Below are 6,633 nucleotides of genomic sequence, written 5' to 3'. Positions count from 1 at the left end.
TTAAGAGTCTATATAGAGATAGACAAAAATAAAAAGAAAATTACCACATTAAAAATGTAAGATTCATGATCAACATACTCTCAGAGAATGTGAAGAATTTCTACTAACCACAAAGTGAATAAAATTTCAATTAAAAACAAATTGGTACTGTGATCTAAAAAGGACATGAACATTTTCACTTTAAAGAAAGTAGAAATACCATCCTCTTATTTTCTCCAGTGATCTCATGCTTAGTCCAGAAATGTAAGATTTGTAACAAAAGTAATTTTGGAATAGTAACTGTATTGCGTGACTTTTTCATAAACTTTCTATCTTATAGGTATCTATTTTTATTATTTTAAAAATTTACCCATTTATTGATCATTTTTATAAATGTAGAAAACATGTATACAAATATTTATATATTTCTTACACAAAAGATAGTATATTATGTATGTTGTTCGGCATCCTGATTTTTCATTTCTGTAAATTGCTACTTATCAATTTATGGAGATAGTCTTCATTCCAGTTTGCAGCTACATTACATTTGACTGTGTAGGTAGACCATAATTTATTGAATCAGTCCCAAATTGATGGATATTTGTTTTTTTCCAAATTATTTGCTACTACAAATAATACTACAAATAATAACTTTGTGCATAAATAATTTCATAGTTTTGCTAGTATATCTTTGGGATAGACTCCTAGAAAGGAGAATAAATAAATACCTAGCAATTTTTCTAGGTCTGGTCACATTCTTCACCATAAGTGTTGAACCATTTTGGATTCCCATAAGCAACACATAAGTATTCCTGTTTCCTTATAACAGAGTTTGTTGTCAAATTTGTAAGTTTTGTCAATCAAATAGCCCAGAAACATAATTTTACTGTTCATTTTTCTTATTATGGATAAGGTTGACCATCTCTTCATATGTTTAAGGGTCATTTTCATTTCTTCTTCTGTCTGTTCAGATTTCAGAGCAATTAGCCTTTTGTGTGTGTTATGTCTCAAATATAATTTCTCAGTCAGTGCGTAATTTAAATTTTCATTTCTCATGGCATTTCCTGGAATGCAAATTTTAATGTACTCAAATCTAGTAATGTTTTGAGGCATGGTTAAAAGTTTTCCCCTTTTGCTGGCAATAAATCAATTTATCCATGCTTTCTTTAAGCATGTGCAGGTTTAAGTTTCTACATTTTCATCTCTGATCCATTTGGAACTTATTGTGCAGTATGGCATGAGATATGGATCTAATTTTGTCTCTTTTCAAATGACTACTCGCAACAATCTTTAGCCAAAAGGCCTTATTTCCTCCCATATTTGAGCTGTCTCATTCTTCACATACTGCATTTCCACAAGCCTTTGTATCTATTTGTGGACTTAGGAACCTGTTTCATAGGTAGGTCTACACCAATAATATGCTATAATAATTTAATTATAGAGCTTTTATGACATATTTTAATATCTGATATGGTTATAGCCCCCAATAGTCTTCTTTTTATTTTTTTTTTGGTGAGGTTTCCTGGTAATTCTTATTTGTTTGTTTTTCTATATGGATTTCATAGTTAATGTAGAAAAATAAGCCTATAGATAGTTTTATAGAAATCATTCAATTTTGCAACTTAGGAAGAAATGGCATTTTTATGGTGGTGTTTTCAGATCCAAGAACAATATATGCTTTTGTTTTTCATTAGTTTAAATCTATTTTGTGTCTTTTAGGGTTTTAAACTTTTCCTCATATAGTTTTTATACAACTTTAAAAAGTTTGTGTCTAAGTATGTTTTTGCTTGTTTTGTCACTATGAAAAATTGGATTTTTCTCTGACATATCTTTTAACTGGTTACTCATTGTATTCATTCTGGATCTTTCTTTCCTGTTATTTTACATATTCTCTTATTGTTTGTAGTCTTTTCCACTAATTCTCTTGGGTTTTTCAGATATATAATCACATCATCTATAAAACTTCTTTCATTTTTTATTCTTGCTCCTCCAACTGCATTCTTTTATCTAAATTCATTGGTTAACAGCTCAGTACCATGTTAAATAATAATGGTAAGAGTGGCATCCTTGCTCAAACTTTGAAGAAATACCTCTAATATGCTCTTGATGTATTAGGGTTTCAATATATTAGTTAACTTTTTCTAAAAACAACCCTAAAATTAAAAGCCCTTCAAAATAAACACTTATTGCTCCTTCCCAGGTTGCTGTCTGATTTTGGCTTCGCCTGACCCCTCTGAGTGGCTTGGCTGAGCTCCAGGCTGTAGGCTGAGTTCAAGTCTGCTTCATGTGTCTTCTCTGCTGGCATCCAGCTTAAAGGAATGGAAATTAAAGGAATAAATATTTCGCTATTTGGAGATATTGTTTTCATATGTAGGTCAAGAGCTCAAGAAAAGAGAGTGTAAACATATAATGTCTTTTTTGAAGCATCTGCCTGGAACTGAAATGTGTCACTTCTATGCTTATATTATTGGTCAAAGCAAGTCTTATGGTCAAGTCTAAAATCAAATGGACAGGAAAGCATTCTCATCCCACAGGTAAATCTTGCTCTGGGAAGAAAATATTTCATACCAAAAAAATACACAGCATACCATAACTGCTCAAAACATATCCATCAATTCTTATTGAATAAAATTTTAAATCAAGAATAAAGGTTGAATTTTTTCCAATGACTTTTTTGGGGCACATATAAAGAAAAAATATGGTATATATTTTAGAACTAATAACATAATTATTAATAATATATTTAACTATATTAATGATTTTCTACTGTAGTACAATTCAGCATTCTTCAAATGGACCACACTTTGTCATGACATATTTTTTTAATGTGCTATAGGATTGTATTTATTAATATTTTAAAATTTTTCACACTGGTACTCATAAATGATATTAGCTTTTTTAATTTGTGCAATCAATGTCGTGTTTAGACTTCAGTATTTTCCTTTTCCTATTATTTGTAACATGTAAGTAACATTTAGATAAACAGATGTTTTAAAGTTCTGGCAAATGTACAGTGTGCAACTGTATATAACAGGCTAATTTTGCCGTTGCTGTTGTTTCTTGTTGTTGTTTTGTGTGTTGTATTTTACAGAGGTGCTCTTTGATAACTTTCTCAATTTTTTCCTATGATTTTTTTTGCTGCAATTTCTTTCTTTACTGGTGTTATTTTTGATAATTATAGCTTTTAAGAAAGTTATACATTTCATCCATGTCTTCAAATTTACTTACAAGTAACTATACAAAATTAGCTGACATGATTTTCACTAAATTTCATGTTTTTCATAATATTTTTCTTTTCCCCTTATTCTTATTTTTTATATCTGTGCTTTTTCTCTCTGTTCTCCATCCTTTTCTTTAAAAAAATAAATTGTGGGAGCTGGCCTGGTGGCATAGTGGTTAAGTTCAATGAGCTCTGCTTCAGTGGCCTGGGGTTCATGGGTTTGGATCCCAGTGTGGACTTACACACCACACATCAAGCCATGTTGTGGCAGCATCCCACATACAAAATTGAGGAAGACTGGCACAGATGTTAGCTCAGTGACAATCTTCCTCAAGCAAAAAGAGGAAGATTGGCAATGGATGTTAGTTCAGGGCCAATCTTCATCACAAAAAAAATTAAAAAATTAAAAATTAAAAAAAAATTGTGTTAGATAATTGTGTATCTATTTCATTGGTTTAAAAACGTATATATTTGTTTGTTTCACTATTCCACTGTTTTTCTGTTTCTGTTTTTATGCATTTATGTACTTATTTTTACTAATTCTTTCATTTTACTCTTCTCAATTAGTCTATGAATAATTTTTTAATTTATCTGTTTTCGGCTTTATTGATAAAGGCATTTAATGCCATGAATTTTACTCTGAGTACTGCTTTAACAACACTCCACAGATACTGATAAATAATAATAATAATTATCGTTATTGAGAAGTTTTGCAATTTAATTTTCTATTTCCCTTGGCATAAGAGGTGATTTTTAAAGAGTTTTTAGTTTATTTTTCCAGTGGCAGAGCTTTGCTGCTGCTACCTCCCCTCCTCCTTCTTTTAATTATTATCATCAAAAATAAAATTCTAACAAATGGAAATGAGGGGGAGAGAATAGTAATGGATATGAAAGAAGTTCAATGGAGAGTAAACCAAGAATTATAAATGTGGATGAAAAACACATAAGAACAGAAACAACATTAAAAAACAGAAATGAGGAAAATTATTTTAGTTAAAATAGGAACTAAGTATATAGATAAAAGAGAACCACTGTGCCTCCCCCAAAATCACTTGAATAAGACCCATATCAGATGTGTCTTGGTAGAAGTTTTGAATTTCAAAAAGAGATAAAGACCAAAGACTATAAACTTCAAGTGAAAAGGAAATAGTTTTGAATTTTATACTGATGTATAATAAAATACAAAAGGCAGAAGAATAACAGTTAAAGGTGTTGAACAAATAAATTTAAAACTCAAGAATTTTATAGAAAACCAAATTCCTTCCATGTTAGAAGCTAATGAAATTTCCAGATATAGAAGAGCTCAATAAACATACCATCAATACACTATTGATACACATACACCCTATACAGCCATAAAAAGTTAAGATTTCCTTGTTATATTTAACAAATGTTTTAACATGACAATGCCAAGCATTGTGATATGTTGGTGATCAAAACAGAACTGGACCCTGTCTTCATAGAGCTTTACAGAGAAAAGTACAAGAAAAATCATAACCTAAAAAAAAGGAACTTATAGTACAAAAGACCTTTTTAATTTGTGTGTGTGTGTGTGAGGAAGATTGTCTCTGAGCTAACATCTGTGCCAATCTCCCTCTATTTTGTATGTGGGGTGCCGCCACAGCATGGCTTGATGAGTAGTATCTAGGTCCACTCCTGGGATCCCAACCTGCGAACCCCAGGCCACCAAAGAAGAGCATACAAACTTAACTACTACACCACCAGGCCAGCCCCAAGAACTTTTTCATTTTTAATAAAGTTTGGTTCTTGACTTTGGGAACTCCTTTGATTTGTTCAGTGTTCTTCATGTTGATTGGATAAATTTTGGTTCAGAATTTTTACTGTTCCTAAGAGAAAATCTGATTTTTGAGCCACATCCTTAATCTTACAATTCACAGGAAATTTCTTTTCATTTTTTGAAAACCACTTAAAATTATTGTGCTGTGAGAAAAACTAAACAAGAAAAAATATTATTCACCCTCTCCCAAAAGGAAATCCTTGACAGAGATAAAATCTATAAATGTTCCTGTGTTGATTACTGTTAAAATCATATGCAAAATAATCTCAACTATGTAAAGTGAAAATTTGCATAGGAATGAAAGGTTATTCTTTTAAGGGTCTATTTTTTACAGTGATGAGTCTACTATGAATAATATTATGTGGCATTAGCATAATTAATATACAAAGAATTCTTTGACATTTATAAGTGACCTAATGGAACCTACTTTTAAAAAGATGAAAGATCTGAAAAGACAATTTACAAAACACCAAGTTATCTTATGAAATTATGTTCAACCTCACTGAAACAAAATTCAAATTTACTTAAATATTAAGGTGCAATTTTTAGCCTATCAAAATGAAAAGAAAAATACAGATACAATCTATTGATAGAGGACTTATTTGACATTAGATTTCTGGGAAGTATTCTGATAATATGCATCAAAAGATTTCAGCGTTTATAATTTTGAGCCAATAATTCTACTTACATAAATTTCTCTTAGGCATTACATTCAGTAACATGGATATAAACATTTCTATAAGGGGCAACATAAAGCACTGCTTAAAACAAGTGCTTCTGGATGTCTGGATAAGCTTGTTATTAGAAAACAGATGGATACAACTCCCTCCCAGAGTTCCAGAAATGGCCCAAAAACAAAAAAGAGAGAGAAAGTGAAGGAAATGAAGGGAAAACCTGTATCAGTGCTGAAAACTAGAAAAAAGTCATCCATCTTTAGAATCTTTGAGGAATCCATGTTAGTGTGCAGGCACAATAAGCTTCTTTTATGAAAGCACAAATTCTGGAGAAACAACAGAGAAGATACAGAGGCAGAGCAGGCGACAACTGTTCTTGACACCAGCTCATACAAGATATAAGGAATTTAAACTGGCATATAACACAGCTCTTCAAACAAGAAACAAAATAGATGAATTAGAAGCAGTGATCAAATAAAAGTAAGAAGAAAACATTTTTGACCCGAAAAAAGTTCTTGGACTTCTTTCTAAAGCAATTTTAACTAAGGAAAAGAGAGCTAATCCTAGAGAAAACCTGGTAATAAAAATGATGAGAGAAAAACAAAACAAAGCAAAACAAAAATCTCTACAAATACCCTTAGAACCAAAGTCAGACTTTCCACAGACATCTGTGCAATATTGAGTATAAGAAAAAGTTTTAAAGGTAAAAAGACTGTGCAATCAGAAAATATTTATCCAACCAAGTTGTCATTCCTATACAAAAGCAATGCAAAGTCATTCTCAGACATTGAGACCAACATACTTTCTTTAAAAATTTAATCAAAGACAACCTTAATCAAAGATGACTGAGAGACACATGAAATAAAGAATGGAAAAACAAAAAGATTATGATTTTAAAAGAATTTAAGTTGAGACATAGAAGCAAAGAATTCAGTCTCAAAATTAATTCCTATGGTCAAAAA

Source organism: Equus przewalskii, chromosome 29 (genome assembly GCF_037783145.1).
Source record: "Equus przewalskii isolate Varuska chromosome 29, EquPr2, whole genome shotgun sequence".
NCBI lineage: Eukaryota > Metazoa > Chordata > Mammalia > Perissodactyla > Equidae > Equus > Equus przewalskii.
This window is presented reverse-complemented; position numbering follows the sequence as displayed.